This window comes from Centroberyx gerrardi, chromosome 10 (genome assembly GCF_048128805.1).
Source record: "Centroberyx gerrardi isolate f3 chromosome 10, fCenGer3.hap1.cur.20231027, whole genome shotgun sequence".
NCBI lineage: Eukaryota > Metazoa > Chordata > Actinopteri > Beryciformes > Berycidae > Centroberyx > Centroberyx gerrardi.
The window spans coordinates 24,480,292-24,497,918 of NC_136006.1; the positions used below are offsets into that span (position 1 = coordinate 24,480,292).

General features: G+C 57.6%; 34 non-coding genes across 34 annotated transcripts; all 34 read right to left on the reverse strand.

Moving 5' to 3' along the window:
• Nucleotides 1-253: 253 nt before the first annotated feature.
• On the reverse strand, nucleotides 254-372 carry LOC144540756 (5S ribosomal RNA). Its single transcript, XR_013505975.1, has one exon. It is a non-coding gene; the product is annotated as a 5S ribosomal RNA (ribosomal RNA).
• A 395-nt stretch (nucleotides 373-767) lies between these two features.
• On the reverse strand, nucleotides 768-886 carry LOC144540757 (5S ribosomal RNA). Its single transcript, XR_013505976.1, has one exon. It is a non-coding gene; the product is annotated as a 5S ribosomal RNA (ribosomal RNA).
• A 395-nt stretch (nucleotides 887-1,281) lies between these two features.
• LOC144540758 (5S ribosomal RNA) lies at nucleotides 1,282-1,400 on the reverse strand. The gene has a single exon (XR_013505977.1). It is a non-coding gene; the product is annotated as a 5S ribosomal RNA (ribosomal RNA).
• Nucleotides 1,401-1,795: 395 nt separating this feature from the next.
• Nucleotides 1,796-1,914, reverse strand: LOC144541070 (5S ribosomal RNA). The gene has a single exon (XR_013506285.1). It is a non-coding gene; the product is annotated as a 5S ribosomal RNA (ribosomal RNA).
• Nucleotides 1,915-2,309: 395 nt separating this feature from the next.
• LOC144540759 (5S ribosomal RNA) lies at nucleotides 2,310-2,428 on the reverse strand. The gene has a single exon (XR_013505978.1). It is a non-coding gene; the product is annotated as a 5S ribosomal RNA (ribosomal RNA).
• Nucleotides 2,429-2,823: 395 nt separating this feature from the next.
• Nucleotides 2,824-2,942, reverse strand: LOC144540760 (5S ribosomal RNA). The gene has a single exon (XR_013505979.1). It is a non-coding gene; the product is annotated as a 5S ribosomal RNA (ribosomal RNA).
• A 395-nt stretch (nucleotides 2,943-3,337) lies between these two features.
• On the reverse strand, nucleotides 3,338-3,456 carry LOC144541156 (5S ribosomal RNA). The gene has a single exon (XR_013506371.1). It is a non-coding gene; the product is annotated as a 5S ribosomal RNA (ribosomal RNA).
• Nucleotides 3,457-3,851: 395 nt separating this feature from the next.
• On the reverse strand, nucleotides 3,852-3,970 carry LOC144540761 (5S ribosomal RNA). Its single transcript, XR_013505980.1, has one exon. It is a non-coding gene; the product is annotated as a 5S ribosomal RNA (ribosomal RNA).
• Nucleotides 3,971-4,365: 395 nt separating this feature from the next.
• LOC144540762 (5S ribosomal RNA) lies at nucleotides 4,366-4,484 on the reverse strand. The gene has a single exon (XR_013505981.1). It is a non-coding gene; the product is annotated as a 5S ribosomal RNA (ribosomal RNA).
• Nucleotides 4,485-4,879: 395 nt separating this feature from the next.
• LOC144541094 (5S ribosomal RNA) lies at nucleotides 4,880-4,998 on the reverse strand. Its single transcript, XR_013506309.1, has one exon. It is a non-coding gene; the product is annotated as a 5S ribosomal RNA (ribosomal RNA).
• A 395-nt stretch (nucleotides 4,999-5,393) lies between these two features.
• On the reverse strand, nucleotides 5,394-5,512 carry LOC144540763 (5S ribosomal RNA). Its single transcript, XR_013505982.1, has one exon. It is a non-coding gene; the product is annotated as a 5S ribosomal RNA (ribosomal RNA).
• Nucleotides 5,513-5,907: 395 nt separating this feature from the next.
• LOC144540764 (5S ribosomal RNA) lies at nucleotides 5,908-6,026 on the reverse strand. Its single transcript, XR_013505983.1, has one exon. It is a non-coding gene; the product is annotated as a 5S ribosomal RNA (ribosomal RNA).
• A 395-nt stretch (nucleotides 6,027-6,421) lies between these two features.
• Nucleotides 6,422-6,540, reverse strand: LOC144540766 (5S ribosomal RNA). Its single transcript, XR_013505985.1, has one exon. It is a non-coding gene; the product is annotated as a 5S ribosomal RNA (ribosomal RNA).
• A 395-nt stretch (nucleotides 6,541-6,935) lies between these two features.
• Nucleotides 6,936-7,054, reverse strand: LOC144540767 (5S ribosomal RNA). The gene has a single exon (XR_013505986.1). It is a non-coding gene; the product is annotated as a 5S ribosomal RNA (ribosomal RNA).
• A 395-nt stretch (nucleotides 7,055-7,449) lies between these two features.
• On the reverse strand, nucleotides 7,450-7,568 carry LOC144540769 (5S ribosomal RNA). Its single transcript, XR_013505987.1, has one exon. It is a non-coding gene; the product is annotated as a 5S ribosomal RNA (ribosomal RNA).
• A 395-nt stretch (nucleotides 7,569-7,963) lies between these two features.
• LOC144540770 (5S ribosomal RNA) lies at nucleotides 7,964-8,082 on the reverse strand. Its single transcript, XR_013505988.1, has one exon. It is a non-coding gene; the product is annotated as a 5S ribosomal RNA (ribosomal RNA).
• Nucleotides 8,083-8,477: 395 nt separating this feature from the next.
• LOC144540771 (5S ribosomal RNA) lies at nucleotides 8,478-8,596 on the reverse strand. The gene has a single exon (XR_013505989.1). It is a non-coding gene; the product is annotated as a 5S ribosomal RNA (ribosomal RNA).
• Nucleotides 8,597-8,991: 395 nt separating this feature from the next.
• On the reverse strand, nucleotides 8,992-9,110 carry LOC144540772 (5S ribosomal RNA). Its single transcript, XR_013505990.1, has one exon. It is a non-coding gene; the product is annotated as a 5S ribosomal RNA (ribosomal RNA).
• Nucleotides 9,111-9,505: 395 nt separating this feature from the next.
• LOC144540942 (5S ribosomal RNA) lies at nucleotides 9,506-9,624 on the reverse strand. Its single transcript, XR_013506159.1, has one exon. It is a non-coding gene; the product is annotated as a 5S ribosomal RNA (ribosomal RNA).
• Nucleotides 9,625-10,019: 395 nt separating this feature from the next.
• On the reverse strand, nucleotides 10,020-10,138 carry LOC144541213 (5S ribosomal RNA). The gene has a single exon (XR_013506427.1). It is a non-coding gene; the product is annotated as a 5S ribosomal RNA (ribosomal RNA).
• A 395-nt stretch (nucleotides 10,139-10,533) lies between these two features.
• LOC144540773 (5S ribosomal RNA) lies at nucleotides 10,534-10,652 on the reverse strand. The gene has a single exon (XR_013505991.1). It is a non-coding gene; the product is annotated as a 5S ribosomal RNA (ribosomal RNA).
• A 395-nt stretch (nucleotides 10,653-11,047) lies between these two features.
• On the reverse strand, nucleotides 11,048-11,166 carry LOC144540774 (5S ribosomal RNA). Its single transcript, XR_013505992.1, has one exon. It is a non-coding gene; the product is annotated as a 5S ribosomal RNA (ribosomal RNA).
• Nucleotides 11,167-11,561: 395 nt separating this feature from the next.
• Nucleotides 11,562-11,680, reverse strand: LOC144540943 (5S ribosomal RNA). Its single transcript, XR_013506160.1, has one exon. It is a non-coding gene; the product is annotated as a 5S ribosomal RNA (ribosomal RNA).
• Nucleotides 11,681-12,075: 395 nt separating this feature from the next.
• LOC144541059 (5S ribosomal RNA) lies at nucleotides 12,076-12,194 on the reverse strand. The gene has a single exon (XR_013506274.1). It is a non-coding gene; the product is annotated as a 5S ribosomal RNA (ribosomal RNA).
• A 395-nt stretch (nucleotides 12,195-12,589) lies between these two features.
• On the reverse strand, nucleotides 12,590-12,708 carry LOC144541060 (5S ribosomal RNA). Its single transcript, XR_013506275.1, has one exon. It is a non-coding gene; the product is annotated as a 5S ribosomal RNA (ribosomal RNA).
• A 395-nt stretch (nucleotides 12,709-13,103) lies between these two features.
• LOC144541245 (5S ribosomal RNA) lies at nucleotides 13,104-13,222 on the reverse strand. The gene has a single exon (XR_013506460.1). It is a non-coding gene; the product is annotated as a 5S ribosomal RNA (ribosomal RNA).
• Nucleotides 13,223-13,617: 395 nt separating this feature from the next.
• LOC144540945 (5S ribosomal RNA) lies at nucleotides 13,618-13,736 on the reverse strand. Its single transcript, XR_013506162.1, has one exon. It is a non-coding gene; the product is annotated as a 5S ribosomal RNA (ribosomal RNA).
• A 395-nt stretch (nucleotides 13,737-14,131) lies between these two features.
• LOC144540775 (5S ribosomal RNA) lies at nucleotides 14,132-14,250 on the reverse strand. Its single transcript, XR_013505993.1, has one exon. It is a non-coding gene; the product is annotated as a 5S ribosomal RNA (ribosomal RNA).
• A 395-nt stretch (nucleotides 14,251-14,645) lies between these two features.
• Nucleotides 14,646-14,764, reverse strand: LOC144540776 (5S ribosomal RNA). The gene has a single exon (XR_013505994.1). It is a non-coding gene; the product is annotated as a 5S ribosomal RNA (ribosomal RNA).
• Nucleotides 14,765-15,159: 395 nt separating this feature from the next.
• Nucleotides 15,160-15,278, reverse strand: LOC144541203 (5S ribosomal RNA). Its single transcript, XR_013506417.1, has one exon. It is a non-coding gene; the product is annotated as a 5S ribosomal RNA (ribosomal RNA).
• A 395-nt stretch (nucleotides 15,279-15,673) lies between these two features.
• Nucleotides 15,674-15,792, reverse strand: LOC144540946 (5S ribosomal RNA). The gene has a single exon (XR_013506163.1). It is a non-coding gene; the product is annotated as a 5S ribosomal RNA (ribosomal RNA).
• Nucleotides 15,793-16,187: 395 nt separating this feature from the next.
• LOC144540963 (5S ribosomal RNA) lies at nucleotides 16,188-16,306 on the reverse strand. The gene has a single exon (XR_013506180.1). It is a non-coding gene; the product is annotated as a 5S ribosomal RNA (ribosomal RNA).
• A 392-nt stretch (nucleotides 16,307-16,698) lies between these two features.
• On the reverse strand, nucleotides 16,699-16,817 carry LOC144540947 (5S ribosomal RNA). The gene has a single exon (XR_013506164.1). It is a non-coding gene; the product is annotated as a 5S ribosomal RNA (ribosomal RNA).
• Nucleotides 16,818-17,212: 395 nt separating this feature from the next.
• LOC144540964 (5S ribosomal RNA) lies at nucleotides 17,213-17,331 on the reverse strand. Its single transcript, XR_013506181.1, has one exon. It is a non-coding gene; the product is annotated as a 5S ribosomal RNA (ribosomal RNA).
• Between the last annotated feature and the right edge of the window lie 296 nt (nucleotides 17,332-17,627).

The window sequence follows — 17,627 nt, forward strand, 5'->3', positions numbered from 1 at the left end:
GGAGCAAGGCCGCAGTCTTTTCTCTCCCCTACATTTGCGCTGTTCAGCGACGGCAGGGACACAAATGCATGCTGTGATAAGTTTGCAGCCTCCCCGAGGGAAAGCCAGCTGTTGCTGGCACACGGGACGTGATGTCGTCCTTGTACTTCCTCTGCAAAAGTGACTGCACTGCCGCTGGCCAGCACTGTTGTTCGAGGCCCCCTGTCTCCCCCGGAGAGGGAGCAGCGCCCTCTGCTGCCTAGAAAGATGAAAAAGCTTACAGCACCTGGTATTCCCAGGCGGTCTCCCATCCAAGTACTAACCAGGCCCGACCCTGCTTAGCTTCCGAGATCGGACGAGATCGGGCGTGTTCAGAGTGGTATGGCCGTAAGCAATTGAGGCGGCGGCGGCAGGGAGGCCTTTTATACACGGCTTAGCCTGTGCCTACTGCAGGGCCCTTTGAAAACCGGCCACCAAATGGGCCTATTTCTCTGCCCTCTATTATCATTGACGCCCTCAGCCGTTGTGCTCACCGGGAGCAAGGCCGCAGTCTTTTCTCTCCCCTACATTTGCGCTGTTCAGCGACGGCAGGGACACAAATGCATGCTGTGATAAGTTTGCAGCCTCCCCGAGGGAAAGCCAGCTGTTGCTGGCACACGGGACGTGATGTCGTCCTTGTACTTCCTCTGCAAAAGTGACTGCACTGCCGCTGGCCAGCACTGTTGTTGGAGGCCCCCTGTCTCCCCCGGAGAGGGAGCAGCGCCCTCTGCTGCCTAGAAAGATGAAAAAGCTTACAGCACCTGGTATTCCCAGGCGGTCTCCCATCCAAGTACTAACCAGGCCCGACCCTGCTTAGCTTCCGAGATCGGACGAGATCGGGCGTGTTCAGAGTGGTATGGCCGTAAGCAATTGAGGCGGAGGCGGCAGGGAGGCCTTTTATACACGGCTTAGCCTGTGCCTACTGCAGGGCCCTTTGAAAACCGGCCACCAAATGGGCCTATTTCTCTGCCCTCTATTATCATTGACGCCCTCAGCCGTTGTGCTCACCGGGAGCAAGGCCGCAGTCTTTTCTCTCCCCTACATTTGCGCTGTTCAGCGACGGCAGGGACACAAATGCATGCTGTGATAAGTTTGCAGCCTCCCCGAGGGAAAGCCAGCTGTTGCTGGCACACGGGACGTGATGTCGTCCTTGTACTTCCTCTGCAAAAGTGACTGCACTGCCGCTGGCCAGCACTGTTGTTGGAGGCCCCCTGTCTCCCCCGGAGAGGGAGCAGCGCCCTCTGCTGCCTAGAAAGATGAAAAAGCTTACAGCACCTGGTATTCCCAGGCGGTCTCCCATCCAAGTACTAACCAGGCCCGACCCTGCTTAGCTTCCGAGATCGGACGAGATCGGGCGTGTTCAGAGTGGTATGGCCGTAAGCAATTGAGGCGGCGGCGGCAGGGAGGCCTTTTATACACGGCTTAGCCTGTGCCTACTGCAGGGCCTTTTGAAAACCGGCCACCAAATGGGCCTATTTCTCTGCCCTCTATTATCATTGACGCCCTCAGCCGTTGTGCTCACCGGGAGCAAGGCCGCAGTCTTTTCTCTCCCCTACATTTGCGCTGTTCAGCGACGGCAGGGACACAAATGCATGCTGTGATAAGTTTGCAGGCTCCCCGAGGGAAAGCCAGCTGTTGCTGGCACACGGGACGTGATGTCGTCCTTGTACTTCCTCTGCAAAAGTGACTGCACTGCAGCTGGCCAGCACTGTTGTTGGAGGCCCCCTGTCTCCCCCGGAGAGGGAGCAGCGCCCTCTGCTGCCTAGAAAGATGAAAAAGCTTACAGCACCTGGTATTCCCAGGCGGTCTCCCATCCAAGTACTAACCAGGCCCGACCCTGCTTAGCTTCCGAGATCGGACGAGATCGGGCGTGTTCAGAGTGGTATGGCCGTAAGGAATTGAGGCGGCGGCGGCAGGGAGGCCTTTTATACACGGCTTAGCCTGTGCCTACTGCAGGGCCCTTTGAAAACCGGCCACCAAATGGGCCTATTTCTCTGCCCTCTATTATCATTGACGCCCTCAGCCGTTGTGCTCACCGGGAGCAAGGCCGCAGTCTTTTCTCTCCCCTACATTTGCGCTGTTCAGCGACGGCAGGGACACAAATGCATGCTGTGATAAGTTTGCAGCCTCCCCGAGGGAAAGCCAGCTGTTGCTGGCACACGGGACGTGATGTCGTCCTTGTACTTCCTCTGCAAAAGTGACTGCACTGCCGCTGGCCAGCACTGTTGTTGGAGGCCCCCTGTCTCCCCCGGAGAGGGAGCAGCGCCCTCTGCTGCCTAGAAAGATGAAAAAGCTTACAGCACCTGGTATTCCCAGGCGGTCTCCCATCCAAGTACTAACCAGGCCCGACCCTGCTTAGCTTCCGAGATCGGACGAGATCGGGCGTGTTCAGAGTGGTATGGCCGTAAGCAATTGAGGCGGCGGCGGCAGGGAGGCCTTTTATACACGGCTTAGCCTGTGCCTACTGCAGGGCCCTTTGAAAACCGGCCACCAAATGGGCCTATTTCTCTGCCCTCTATTATCATTGACGCCCTCAGCCGTTGTGCTCACCGGGAGCAAGGCCGCAGTCTTTTCTCTCCCCTACATTTGCGCTGTTCAGCGACGGCAGGGACACAAATGCATGCTGTGATAAGTTTGCAGCCTCCCCGAGGGAAAGCCAGCTGTTGCTGGCACACGGGACGTGATGTCGTCCTTGTACTTCCTCTGCAAAAGTGACTGCACTGCCGCTGGCCAGCACTGTTGTTGGAGGCCCCCTGTCTCCCCCGGAGAGGGAGCAGCGCCCTCTGCTGCCTAGAAAGATGAAAAAGCTTACAGCACCTGGTATTCCCAGGCGGTCTCCCATCCAAGTACTAACCAGGCCCGACCCTGCTTAGCTTCCGAGATCGGACGAGATCGGGCGTGTTCAGAGTGGTATGGCCGTAAGCAATTGAGGCGGAGGCGGCAGGGAGGCCTTTTATACACGGCTTAGCCTGTGCCTACTGCAGGGCCCTTTGAAAACCGGCCACCAAATGGGCCTATTTCTCTGCCCTCTATTATCATTGACGCCCTCAGCCGTTGTGCTCACCGGGAGCAAGGCCGCAGTCTTTTCTCTCCCCTACATTTGCGCTGTTCAGCGACGGCAGGGACACAAATGCATGCTGTGATAAGTTTGCAGCCTCCCCGAGGGAAAGCCAGCTGTTGCTGGCACACGGGACGTGATGTCGTCCTTGTACTTCCTCTGCAAAAGTGACTGCACTGCCGCTGGCCAGCACTGTTGTTGGAGGCCCCCTGTCTCCCCCGGAGAGGGAGCAGCGCCCTCTGCTGCCTAGAAAGATGAAAAAGCTTACAGCACCTGGTATTCCCAGGCGGTCTCCCATCCAAGTACTAACCAGGCCCGACCCTGCATAGCTTCCGAGATCGGACGAGATCGGGCGTGTTCAGAGTGGTATGGCCGTAAGCAATTGAGGCGGCGGCGGCAGGGAGGCCTTTTATACACGGCTTAGCCTGTGCCTACTGCAGGGCCCTTTGAAAACCGGCCACCAAATGGGCCTATTTCTCTGCCCTCTATTATCATTGACGCCCTCAGCCGTTGTGCTCACCGGGAGCAAGGCCGCAGTCTTTTCTCTCCCCTACATTTGCGCTGTTCAGCGACGGCAGGGACACAAATGCATGCTGTGATAAGTTTGCAGCCTCCCCGAGGGAAAGCCAGCTGTTGCTGGCACACGGGACGTGATGTCGTCCTTGTACTTCCTCTGCAAAAGTGACTGCACTGCCGCTGGCCAGCACTGTTGTTGGAGGCCCCCTGTCTCCCCCGGAGAGGGAGCAGCGCCCTCTGCTGCCTAGAAAGATGAAAAAGCTTACAGCACCTGGTATTCCCAGGCGGTCTCCCATCCAAGTACTAACCAGGCCCGACCCTGCTTAGCTTCCGAGATCGGACGAGATCGGGCGTGTTCAGAGTGGTATGGCCGTAAGCAATTGACGCAGCGGCGGCAGGGAGGCCTTTTATACACGGCTTAGCCTGTGCCTACTGCAGGGCCCTTTGAAAACCGGCCACCAAATGGGCCTATTTCTCTGCCCTCTATTATCATTGACGCCCTCAGCCGTTGTGCTCACCGGGAGCAAGGCCGCAGTCTTTTCTCTCCCCTACATTTGCGCTGTTCAGCGACGGCAGGGACACAAATGCATGCTGTGATAAGTTTGCAGCCTCCCCGAGGGAAAGCCAGCTGTTGCTGGCACACGGGACGTGATGTCGTCCTTGTACTTCCTCTGCAAAAGTGACTGCACTGCCGCTGGCCAGCACTGTTGTTCGAGGCCCCCTGTCTCCCCCGGAGAGGGAGCAGCGCCCTCTGCTGCCTAGAAAGATGAAAAAGCTTACAGCACCTGGTATTCCCAGGCGGTCTCCCATCCAAGTACTAACCAGGCCCGACCCTGCTTAGCTTCCGAGATCGGACGAGATCGGGCGTGTTCAGAGTGGTATGGCCGTAAGCAATTGACGCAGCGGCGGCAGGGAGGCCTTTTATACACGGCTTAGCCTGTGCCTACTGCAGGGCCCTTTGAAAACCGGCCACCAAATGGGCCTATTTCTCTGCCCTCTATTATCATTGACGCCCTCAGCCGTTGTGCTCACCGGGAGCAAGGCCGCAGTCTTTTCTCTCCCCTACATTTGCGCTGTTCAGCGACGGCAGGGACACAAATGCATGCTGTGATAAGTTTGCAGCCTCCCCGAGGGAAAGCCAGCTGTTGCTGGCACACGGGACGTGATGTCGTCCTTGTACTTCCTCTGCAAAAGTGACTGCACTGCCGCTGGCCAGCACTGTTGTTGGAGGCCCCCTGTCTCCCCCGGAGAGGGAGCAGCGCCCTCTGCTGCCTAGAAAGATGAAAGAGCTTACAGCACCTGGTATTCCCAAGCGGTCTCCCATCCAAGTACTAACCAGGCCCGACCCTGCTTAGCTTCCGAGATCGGACGAGATCGGGCGTGTTCAGAGTGGTATGGTCGTAAGCAATTGAGGCGGCGGCGGCAGGGAGGCCTTTTATACACGGCTTAGCCTGTGCCTACTGCAGGGCCCTTTGAAAACCGGCCACCAAATGGGCCTATTTCTCTGCCCTCTATTATCATTGACGCCCTCAGCCGTTGTGCTCACCGGGAGCAAGGCCGCAGTCTTTTCTCTCCCCTACATTTGCGCTGTTCAGCGACGGCAGGGACACAAATGCATGCTGTGATAAGTTTGCAGCCTCCCCGAGGGAAAGCCAGCTGTTGCTGGCACACGGGACGTGATGTTGTCCTTGTACTTCCTCTGCAAAAGTGACTGCACTGCCGCTGGCCAGCACTGTTGTTGGAGGCCCCCTGTCTCCCCCGGAGAGGGAGCAGCGCCCTCTGCTGCCTAGAAAGATGAAAAAGCTTACAGCACCTGGTATTCCCAGGCGGTCTCCCATCCAAGTACTAACCAGGCCCGACCCTGCTTAGCTTCCGAGATCGGACGAGATCGGGCGTGTTCAGAGTGGTATGGCCGTAAGCAATTGAGGCGGCGGCGGCAGGGAGGCCTTTTATACACGGCTTAGCCTGTGCCTACTGCAGGGCCCTTTGAAAACCGGCCACCAAATGGGCCTATTTCTCTGCCCTCTATTATCATTGACGCCCTCAGCCGTTGTGCTCACCGGGAGCAAGGCCGCAGTCTTTTCTCTCCCCTACATTTGCGCTGTTCAGCGACGGCAGGGACACAAATGCATGCTGTGATAAGTTTGCAGGCTCCCCGAGGGAAAGCCAGCTGTTGCTGGCACACGGGACGTGATGTCGTCCTTGTACTTCCTCTGCAAAAGTGACTGCACTGCCGCTGGCCAGCACTGTTGTTCGAGGCCCCCTGTCTCCCCCGGAGAGGGAGCAGCGCCCTCTGCTGCCTAGAAAGATGAAAAAGCTTACAGCACCTGGTATTCCCAGGCGGTCTCCCATCCAAGTACTAACCAGGCCCGACCCTGCTTAGCTTCCGAGATCGGACGAGATCGGGCGTGTTCAGAGTGGTATGGCCGTAAGCAATTGAGGCGGCGGCGGCAGGGAGGCCTTTTATACACGGCTTAGCCTGTGCCTACTGCAGGGCCTTTTGAAAACCGGCCACCAAATGGGCCTATTTCTCTGCCCTCTATTATCATTGACGCCCTCAGCCGTTGTGCTCACCGGGAGCAAGGCCGCAGTCTTTTCTCTCCCCTACATTTGCGCTGTTCAGCGACGGCAGGGACACAAATGCATGCTGTGATAAGTTTGCAGGCTCCCCGAGGGAAAGCCAGCTGTTGCTGGCACACGGGACGTGATGTCGTCCTTGTACTTCCTCTGCAAAAGTGACTGCACTGCAGCTGGCCAGCACTGTTGTTGGAGGCCCCCTGTCTCCCCCGGAGAGGGAGCAGCGCCCTCTGCTGCCTAGAAAGATGAAAAAGCTTACAGCACCTGGTATTCCCAGGCGGTCTCCCATCCAAGTACTAACCAGGCCCGACCCTGCTTAGCTTCCGAGATCGGACGAGATCGGGCGTGTTCAGAGTGGTATGGCCGTAAGCAATTGAGGCGGCGGCGGCAGGGAGGCCTTTTATACACGGCTTAGCCTGTGCCTACTGCAGGGCCCTTTGAAAACCGGCCACCAAATGGGCCTATTTCTCTGCCCTCTATTATCATTGACGCCCTCAGCCGTTGTGCTCACCGGGAGCAAGGCCGCAGTCTTTTCTCTCCCCTACATTTGCGCTGTTCAGCGACGGCAGGGACACAAATGCATGCTGTGATAAGTTTGCAGCCTCCCCGAGGGAAAGCCAGCTGTTGCTGGCACACGGGACGTGATGTCGTCCTTGTACTTCCTCTGCAAAAGTGACTGCACTGCCGCTGGCCAGCACTGTTGTTGGAGGCCCCCTGTCTCCCCCGGAGAGGGAGCAGCGCCCTCTGCTGCCTAGAAAGATGAAAAAGCTTACAGCACCTGGTATTCCCAGGCGGTCTCCCATCCAAGTACTAACCAGGCCCGACCCTGCTTAGCTTCCGAGATCGGACGAGATCGGGCGTGTTCAGAGTGGTATGGCCGTAAGCAATTGAGGCAGCAGCGGCAGGGAGGCCTTTTATACACGGCTTAGCCTGTGCCTACTGCAGGGCCCTTTGAAAACCGGCCACCAAATGGGCCTATTTCTCTGCCCTCTATTATCATTGACGCCCTCAGCCGTTGTGCTCACCGGGAGCAAGGCCGCAGTCTTTTCTCTCCCCTACATTTGCGCTGTTCAGCGACGGCAGGGACACAAATGCATGCTGTGATAAGTTTGCAGCCTCCCCGAGGGAAAGCCAGCTGTTGCTGGCACACGGGACGTGATGTCGTCCTTGTGCTTCCTCTGCAAAAGTGACTGCACTGCCGCTGGCCAGCACTGTTGTTCGAGGCCCCCTGTCTCCCCCGGAGAGGGAGCAGCGCCCTCTGCTGCCTCGAAAGATGAAAAAGCTTACAGCACCTGGTATTCCCAGGCGGTCTCCCATCCAAGTACTAACCAGGCCCGACCCTGCTTAGCTTCCGAGATCGGACGAGATCGGGCGTGTTCAGAGTGGTATGGCCGTAAGCAATTGAGGCGGAGGCGGCAGGGAGGCCTTTTATACACGGCTTAGCCTGTGCCTACTGCAGGGCCCTTTGAAAACCGGCCACCAAATGGGCCTATTTCTCTGCCCTCTATTATCATTGACGCCCTCAGCCGTTGTGCTCACCGGGAGCAAGGCCGCAGTCTTTTCTCTCCCCTACATTTGCGCTGTTCAGCGACGGCAGGGACACAAATGCATGCTGTGATAAGTTTGCAGGCTCCCCGAGGGAAAGCCAGCTGTTGCTGGCACACGGGACGTGATGTCGTCCTTGTACTTCCTCTGCAAAAGTGACTGCACTGCCGCTGGCCAGCACTGTTGTTCGAGGCCCCCTGTCTCCCCCGGAGAGGGAGCAGCGCCCTCTGCTGCCTAGAAAGATGAAAAAGCTTACAGCACCTGGTATTCCCAGGCGGTCTCCCATCCAAGTACTAACCAGGCCCGACCCTGCTTAGCTTCCGAGATCGGACGAGATCGGGCGTGTTCAGAGTGGTATGGCCGTAAGCAATTGAGGCGGCGGCGGCAGGGAGGCCTTTTATACACGGCTTAGCCTGTGCCTACTGCAGGGCCTTTTGAAAACCGGCCACCAAATGGGCCTATTTCTCTGCCCTCTATTATCATTGACGCCCTCAGCCGTTGTGCTCACCGGGAGCAAGGCCGCAGTCTTTTCTCTCCCCTACATTTGCGCTGTTCAGCGACGGCAGGGACACAAATGCATGCTGTGATAAGTTTGCAGGCTCCCCGAGGGAAAGCCAGCTGTTGCTGGCACACGGGACGTGATGTCGTCCTTGTACTTCCTCTGCAAAAGTGACTGCACTGCAGCTGGCCAGCACTGTTGTTGGAGGCCCCCTGTCTCCCCCGGAGAGGGAGCAGCGCCCTCTGCTGCCTAGAAAGATGAAAAAGCTTACAGCACCTGGTATTCCCAGGCGGTCTCCCATCCAAGTACTAACCAGGCCCGACCCTGCTTAGCTTCCGAGATCGGACGAGATCGGGCGTGTTCAGAGTGGTATGGCCGTAAGCAATTGAGGCGGCGGCGGCAGGGAGGCCTTTTATACACGGCTTAGCCTGTGCCTACTGCAGGGCCCTTTGAAAACCGGCCACCAAATGGGCCTATTTCTCTGCCCTCTATTATCATTGACGCCCTCAGCCTTTGTGCTCACCGGGAGCAAGGCCGCAGTCTTTTCTCTCCCCTACATTTGCGCTGTTCAGCGACGGCAGGGACACAAATGCATGCTGTGATAAGTTTGCAGCCTCCCCGAGGGAAAGCCAGCTGTTGCTGGCACACGGGACGTGATGTCGTCCTTGTACTTCCTCTGCAAAAGTGACTGCACTGCCGCTGGCCAGCACTGTTGTTCGAGGCCCCCTGTCTCCCCCGGAGAGGGAGCAGCGCCCTCTGCTGCCTAGAAAGATGAAAAAGCTTACAGCACCTGGTATTCCCAGGCGGTCTCCCATCCAAGTACTAACCAGGCCCGACCCTGCTTAGCTTCCGAGATCGGACGAGATCGGGCGTGTTCAGAGTGGTATGGCCGTAAGCAATTGAGGCGGCGGCGGCAGGGAGGCCTTTTATACACGGCTTAGCCTGTGCCTACTGCAGGGCCCTTTGAAAACCGGCCACCAAATGGGCCTATTTCTCTGCCCTCTATTATCATTGACGCCCTCAGCCTTTGTGCTCACCGGGAGCAAGGCCGCAGTCTTTTCTCTCCCCTACATTTGCGCTGTTCAGCGACGGCAGGGACACAAATGCATGCTGTGATAAGTTTGCAGCCTCCCCGAGGGAAAGCCAGCTGTTGCTGGCACACGGGACGTGATGTCGTCCTTGTACTTCCTCTGCAAAAGTGACTGCACTGCCGCTGGCCAGCACTGTTGTTCGAGGCCCCCTGTCTCCCCCGGAGAGGGAGCAGCGCCCTATGCTGCCTAGAAAGATGAAAAAGCTTACAGCACCTGGTATTCCCAGGCGGTCTCCCATCCAAGTACTAACCAGGCCCGACCCTGCTTAGCTTCCGAGATCGGACGAGATCGGGCGTGTTCAGAGTGGAATGGCCGTAAGCAATTGAGGCGGCGGCGGCAGGGAGGCCTTTTATACACGGCTTAGCCTGTGCCTACTGCAGGGCCCTTTGAAAAGCGGCCACCAAATGGGCCTATTTCTCTGCCCTCTATTATCATTGACGCCCTCAGCCGTTGTGCTCACCGGGAGCAAGGCCGCAGTCTTTTCTCTCACCTACATTTGCGCTGTTCAGTGACGGCAGGGACACAAATGCATGCTGTGATAAGTTTGCAGCCTCCCCGAGGGAAAGCCAGCTGTTGCTGGCACACGGGACGTGATGTCGTCCTTGTACTTCCTCTGCAAAAGTGACTGCACTGCCGCTGGCCAGCACTGTTGTTCGAGGCCCCCTGTCTCCCCCGGAGAGGGAGCAGCGCCCTCTGCTGCCTAGAAAGATGAAAAAGCTTACAGCACCTGGTATTCCCAGGCGGTCTCCCATCCAAGTACTAACCAGGCCCGACCCTGCTTAGCTTCCGAGATCGGACGAGATCGGGCTTGTTCAGAGTGGAATGGCCGTAAGCAATTGAGGCGGCGGCGGCAGGGAGGCCTTTTATACACGGCTTAGCCTGTGCCTACTGCAGGGCCCTTTGAAAAGCGGCCACCAAATGGGCCTATTTCTCTGCCCTCTATTATCATTGACGCCCTCAGCCGTTGTGCTCACCGGGAGCAAGGCCGCAGTCTTTTCTCTCACCTACATTTGCGCTGTTCAGTGACGGCAGGGACACAAATGCATGCTGTGATAAGTTTGCAGCCTCCCCGAGGGAAAGCCAGCTGTTGCTGGCACACGGGACGTGATGTCGTCCTTGTACTTCCTCTGCAAAAGTGACTGCACTGCCGCTGGCCAGCACTGTTGTTCGAGGCCCCCTGTCTCCCCCGGAGAGGGAGCAGCGCCCTCTGCTGCCTAGAAAGATGAAAAAGCTTACAGCACCTGGTATTCCCAGGCGGTCTCCCATCCAAGTACTAACCAGGCCCGACCCTGCTTAGCTTCCGAGATCGGACGAGATCGGGCGTGTTCAGAGTGGTATGGCCGTAAGCAATTGAGGCGGCGGCGGCAGGGAGGCCTTTTATACACGGCTTAGCCTGTGCCTACTGCAGGGCCCTTTGAAAACCGGCCACCAAATGGGCCTATTTCTCTGCCCTCTATTATCATTGACGCCCTCAGCCGTTGTGCTCACCGGGAGCAAGGCAGCAGTCTTTTCTCTCCCCTACATTTGCGCTGTTCAGCGACGGCAGGGACACAAATGCATGCTGTGATAAGTTTGCAGCCTCCCCGAGGGAAAGCCAGCTGTTGCTGGCACACGGGACGTGATGTCGTCCTTGTACTTCCTCTGCAAAAGTGACTGCACTGCCGCTGGCCAGCACTGTTGTTGGAGGCCCCCTGTCTCCCCCGGAGAGGGAGCAGCGCCCTCTGCTGCCTAGAAAGATGAAAAAGCTTACAGCACCTGGTATTCCCAGGCGGTCTCCCATCCAAGTACTAACCAGGCCCGACCCTGCTTAGCTTCCGAGATCGGACGAGATCGGGCGTGTTCAGAGTGGTATGGCCGTAAGCAATTGAGGCGGCGGCGGCAGGGAGGCCTTTTATACACGGCTTAGCCTGTGCCTACTGCAGGGCCCTTTGAAAACCGGCCACCAAATGGGCCTATTTCTCTGCCCTCTATTATCATTGACGCCCTCAGCCTTTGTGCTCACCGGGAGCAAGGCCGCAGTCTTTTCTCTCCCCTACATTTGCGCTGTTCAGCGACGGCAGGGACACAAATGCATGCTGTGATAAGTTTGCAGCCTCCCCGAGGGAAAGCCAGCTGTTGCTGGCACACGGGACGTGATGTCGTCCTTGTACTTCCTCTGCAAAAGTGACTGCACTGCCGCTGGCCAGCACTGTTGTTCGAGGCCCCCTGTCTCCCCCGGAGAGGGAGCAGCGCCCTCTGCTGCCTAGAAAGATGAAAAAGCTTACAGCACCTGGTATTCCCAGGCGGTCTCCCATCCAAGTACTAACCAGGCCCGACCCTGCTTAGCTTCCGAGATCGGACGAGATCGGGCGTGTTCAGAGTGGAATGGCCGTAAGCAATTGAGGCGGCGGCGGCAGGGAGGCCTTTTATACACGGCTTAGCCTGTGCCTACTGCAGGGCCCTTTGAAAAGCGGCCACCAAATGGGCCTATTTCTCTGCCCTCTATTATCATTGACGCCCTCAGCCGTTGTGCTCACCGGGAGCAAGGCCGCAGTCTTTTCTCTCCCCTACATTTGCGCTGTTCAGCGACGGCAGGGACACAAATGCATGCTGTGATAAGTTTGCAGCCTCCCCGAGGGAAAGCCAGCTGTTGCTGGCACACGGGACGTGATGTCGTCCTTGTACTTCCTCTGCAAAAGTGACTGCACTGCCGCTGGCCAGCACTGTTGTTCGAGGCCCCCTGTCTCCCCCGGAGAGGGAGCAGCGCCCTCTGCTGCCTAGAAAGATGAAAAAGCTTACAGCACCTGGTATTCCCAGGCGGTCTCCCATCCAAGTACTAACCAGGCCCGACCCCGCTTAGCTTCCGAGATCGGACGAGATCGGGCGTGTTCAGAGTGGAATGGCCGTAAGCAATTGAGGCGGCGGCGGCAGGGAGGCCTTTTATACACGGCTTAGCCTGTGCCTACTGCAGGGCCCTTTGAAAAGCGGCCACCAAATGGGCCTATTTCTCTGCCCTCTATTATCATTGACGCCCTCAGCCGTTGTGCTCACCGGGAGCAAGGCCGCAGTCTTTTCTCTCCCCTACATTTGCGCTGTTCAGCGACGGCAGGGACACAAATGCATGCTGTGATAAGTTTGCAGCCTCCCCGAGGGAAAGCCAGCTGTTGCTGGCACACGGGACGTGATGTCGTCCTTGTACTTCCTCTGCAAAAGTGACTGCACTGCCGCTGGCCAGCACTGTTGTTCGAGGCCCCCTGTCTCCCCCGGAGAGGGAGCAGCGCCCTCTGCTGCCTAGAAAGATGAAAAAGCTTACAGCACCTGGTATTCCCAGGCGGTCTCCCATCCAAGTACTAACCAGGCCCGACCCCGCTTAGCTTCCGAGATCGGACGAGATCGGGCGTGTTCAGAGTGGAATGGCCGTAAGCAAATGAGGCGGCGGCGGCAGGGAGGCCTTTTATACACGGCTTAGCCTGTGCCTACTGCAGGGCCCTTTGAAAACCGGCCACCAAATGGGCCTATTTCTCTGCCCTCTATTATCATTGACGCCCTCAGCCGTTGTGCTCACCGGGAGCAAGGCCGCAGTCTTTTCTCTCCCCTACATTTGCGCTGTTCAGCGACGGCAGGGACACAAATGCATGCTGTGATAAGTTTGCAGCCTCCCCGAGGGAAAGCCAGCTGTTGCTGGCACACGGGACGTGATGTCGTCCTTGTACTTCCTCTGCAAAAGTGACTGCACTGCCGCTGGCCAGCACTGTTGTTCGAGGCCCCCTGTCTCCCCCGGAGAGGGAGCAGCGCCCTCTGCTGCCTAGAAAGATGAAAAAGCTTACAGCACCTGGTATTCCCAGGCGGTCTCCCATCCAAGTACTAAGCAGGCCCGACCCTGCTTAGCTTCCGAGATCGGACGAGATCGGGCGTGTTAAGAGTGGAATGGCCGTAAGCAATTGAGGCGGCGGCGGCAGGGAGGCCTTTTATACACGGCTTAGCCTGTGCCTACTGCAGGGCCCTTTGAAAACCGGCCACCAAATGGGCCTATTTCTCTGCCCTCTATTATCATTGACGCCCTCAGCCGTTGTGCTCACCGGGAGCAAGGCCACAGTCTTTTCTCTCCCCTACATTTGCGCTGTTCAGCGACGGCAGGGACACAAATGCATGCTGTGATAAGTTTGCAGCCTCCCCGAGGGAAAGCCAGCTGTTGCTGGCACACGGGACGTGATGTCGTCCTTGTACTTCCTCTGCAAAAGTGACTGCACTGCCGCTGGCCAGCACTGTTGTTCGAGGCCCCCTGTCTCCCCCGGAGAGGGAGCAGCGCCCTCTGCTGCCTAGAAAGATGAAAAAGCTTACAGCACCTGGTATTCCCAGGCGGTCTCCCATCCAAGTACTAACCAGGCCCGACCCTGCTTAGCTTCCGAGATCGGACGAGATCGGGCGTGTTCAGAGTGGAATGGCCGTAAGCAATTGAGGCGGCGGCGGCAGGGAGGCCTTTTATACACGGCTTAGCCTGTGCCTACTGCAGGGCCCTTTGAAAACCGGCCACCAAATGGGCCTATTTCTCTGCCCTCTATTATCATTGACGCCCTCAGCCGTTGTGCTCACCGGGAGCAAGGCCGCAGTCTTTTCTCTCCCCTACATTTGCGCTGTTCAGCGACGGCAGGGACACAAATGCATGCTGTGATAAGTTTGCAGCCTCCCCGAGGGAAAGCCAGCTGTTGCTGGCACACGGGACGTGATGTCGTCCTTGTACTTCCTCTGCAAAAGTGACTGCACTGCCGCTGGCCAGCACTGTTGTTCGAGGCCCCCTGTCTCCCCCGGAGAGGGAGCAGCGCCCTCTGCTGCCTAGAAAGATGAAAAAGCTTACAGCACCTGGTATTCCCAGGCGGTCTCCCATCCAAGTACTAACCAGGCCCGACCCTGCTTAGCTTCCGAGATCGGACGAGATCGGGCGTGTTCAGAGTGGTATGGCCGTAAGCAATTGAGGCGGCGGCGGCAGGGAGGCCTTTTATACACGGCTTAGCCTGTGCCTACTGCAGGGCCCTTTGAAAAGCGGCCACCAAATGGGCCTATTTCTCTGCCCTCTATTATCATTGACGCCCTCAGCCGTTGTGCTCACCGGGAGCAAGGCAGCAGTCTTTTCTCTCCCCTACATTTGCGCTGTTCAGCGACGGCAGGGACACAAATGCATGCTGTGATAAGTTTGCAGCCTCCCCGAGGGAAAGCCAGCTGTTGCTGGCACACGGGACGTGATGTCGTCCTTGTACTTCCTCTGCAAAAGTGACTGCACTGCCGCTGGCCAGCACTGTTGTTGGAGGCCCCCTGTCTCCCCCGGAGAGGGAGCAGCGCCCTCTGCTGCCTAGAAAGATGAAAAAGCTTACAGCACCTGGTATTCCCAGGCGGTCTCCCATCCAAGTACTAACCAGGCCCGACCCTGCTTAGCTTCCGAGATCGGACGAGATCGGGCGTGTTCAGAGTGGTATGGCCGTAAGCAATTGAGGCGGCGGCGGCAGGGAGGCCTTTTATACACGGCTTAGCCTGTGCCTACTGCAGGGCCCTTTGAAAACCGGCCACCAAATGGGCCTATTTCTCTGCCCTCTATTATCATTGACGCCCTCAGCCTTTGTGCTCACCGGGAGCAAGGCCGCAGTCTTTTCTCTCCCCTACATTTGCGCTGTTCAGCGACGGCAGGGACACAAATGCATGCTGTGATAAGTTTGCAGCCTCCCCGAGGGAAAGCCAGCTGTTGCTGGCACACGGGACGTGATGTCGTCCTTGTACTTCCTCTGCAAAAGTGACTGCACTGCCGCTGGCCAGCACTGTTGTTCGAGGCCCCCTGTCTCCCCCGGAGAGGGAGCAGCGCCCTCTGCTGCCTAGAAAGATGAAAAAGCTTACAGCACCTGGTATTCCCAGGCGGTCTCCCATCCAAGTACTAAGCAGGCCCGACCCTGCTTAGCTTCCGAGATCGGACGAGATCGGGCGTGTTCAGAGTGGAATGGCCGTAAGCAATTGAGGCGGCGGCGGCAGGGAGGCCTTTTATACACGGCTTAGCCTGTGCCTACTGCAGGGCCCTTTGAAAAGCGGCCACCAAATGGGCCTATTTCTCTGCCCTCTATTATCATTGACGCCCTCAGCCGTTGTGCTCACCGGGAGCAAGGCCGCAGTCTTTTCTCTCCCCTACATTTGCGCTGTTCAGCGACGGCAGGGACACAAATGCATGCTGTGATAAGTTTGCAGCCTCCCCGAGGGAAAGCCAGCTGTTGCTGGCACACGGGACGTGATGTCGTCCTTGTACTTCCTCTGCAAAAGTGACTGCACTGCCGCTGGCCAGCACTGTTGTTCGAGGCCCCCTGTCTCCCCCGGAGAGGGAGCAGCGCCCTCTGCTGCCTAGAAAGATGAAAAAGCTTACAGCACCTGGTATTCCCAGGCGGTCTCCCATCCAAGTACTAACCAGGCCCGACCCTGCTTAGCTTCCGAGATCGGACGAGATCGGGCGTGTTCAGAGTGGAATGGCCGTAAGCAATTGAGGCGGCGGCGGCAGGGAGGCCTTTTATACACGGCTTAGCCTGTGCCTACTGCAGGGCCCTTTGAAAACCGGCCACCAAATGGGCCTATTTCTCTGCCCTCTATTATCATTGACGCCCTCAGCCGTTGTGCTCACCGGGAGCAAGGCCGCAGTCTTTTCTCTCCCCTACATTTGCGCTGTTCAGCGACGGCAGGGACACAAATGCATGCTGTGATAAGTTTGCAGCCTCCCCGAGGGAAAGCCAGCTGTTGCTGGCACACGGGACGTGATGTCGTCCTTGTACTTCCTCTGCAAAAGTGACTGCACTGCCGCTGGCCAGCACTGTTGTTCGAGGCCCCCTGTCTCCCCCGGAGAGGGAGCAGCGCCCTCTGCTGCCTAGAAAGATGAAAAAGCTTACAGCACCTGGTATTCCCAGGCGGTCTCCCATGCAAGTACTAACCAGGCCCGACCCTGCTTAGCTTCCGAGATCGGACGAGATCGGGCGTGTTCAGAGTGGTATGGCCGTAAGCAATTGAGGCGGCGGCAGGGAGGCCTTTTATACACGGCTTAGCCTGTGCCTACTGCAGGGCCTTTTGAAAACCGGCCACCAAATGGGCCTATTTCTCTGCCCTCTATTATCATTGACGCCCTCAGCCGTTGTGCTCACCGGGAGCAAGGCCGCAGTCTTTTCTCTCCCCTACATTTGCGCTGTTCAGCGACGGCAGGGACACAAATGCATGCTGTGATAAGTTTGCAGCCTCCCCGAGGGAAAGCCAGCTGTTGCTGGCACACGGGACGTGATGTCGTCCTTGTACTTCCTCTGCAAAAGTGACTGCACTGCCGCTGGCCAGCACTGTTGTTCGAGGCCCCCTGTCTCCCCCGGAGAGGGAGCAGCGCCCTCTGTTGCCTAGAAAGATGAAAAAGCTTACAGCACCTGGTATTCCCAGGCGGTCTCCCATCCAAGTACTAACCAGGCCCGACCCTGCTTAGCTTCCGAGATCGGACGAGATCGGGCGTGTTCAGAGTGGAATGGCCGTAAGCAATTGAGGCGGCGGCGGCAGGGAGGCCTTTTATACACGGCTTAGCCTGTGCCTACTGCAGGGCCCTTTGAAAACCGGCCACCAAATGGGCCTATTTCTCTGCCCTCTATTATCATTGACGCCCTCAGCCGTTGTGCTCACCGGGAGCAAGGCCGCAGTCTTTTCTCTCCCCTACATTTGCGCTGTTCAGCGACGGCAGGGACACAAATGCATGCTGTGATAAGTTTGCAGCCTCCCCGAGGGAAAGCCAGCTGTTGCTGGCACACGGGACGTGATGTCGTCCTTGTACTTCCTCTGCAAAAGTGACTGCACTGCCGCTGGCCAGCACTGTTGTTCGAGGCCCCCTGTCTCCCCCGGAGAGGGAGCAGCGCCCTCTGCTGCCTAGAAAGATGAAAAAGCTTACAGCACCTGGTATTCCCAGGCGGTCTCCCATGCAAGTACTAACCAGGCCCGACCCTGCTTAGCTTCCGAGATCGGACGAGATCGGGCGTGTTCAGAGTGGTATGGCCGTAAGCAATTGAGGCGGCGGCAGGGAGGCCTTTTATACACGGCTTAGCCTGTGCCTACTGCAGGGCCCTTTGAAAACCGGCCACCAAATGGGCCTATTTCTCTGCCCTCTATTATCATTGACGCCCTCAGCCGTTGTGCTCACCGGGAGCAAGGCCGCAGTCTTTTCTCTCCCCTACATTTGCGCTGTTCAGCGACGGCAGGGACACAAATGCATGCTGTGATAAGTTTGCAGCCTCCCCGAGGGAAAGCCAGCTGTTGCTGGCACACGGGACGTGATGTCGTCCTTGTACTTCCTCTGCAA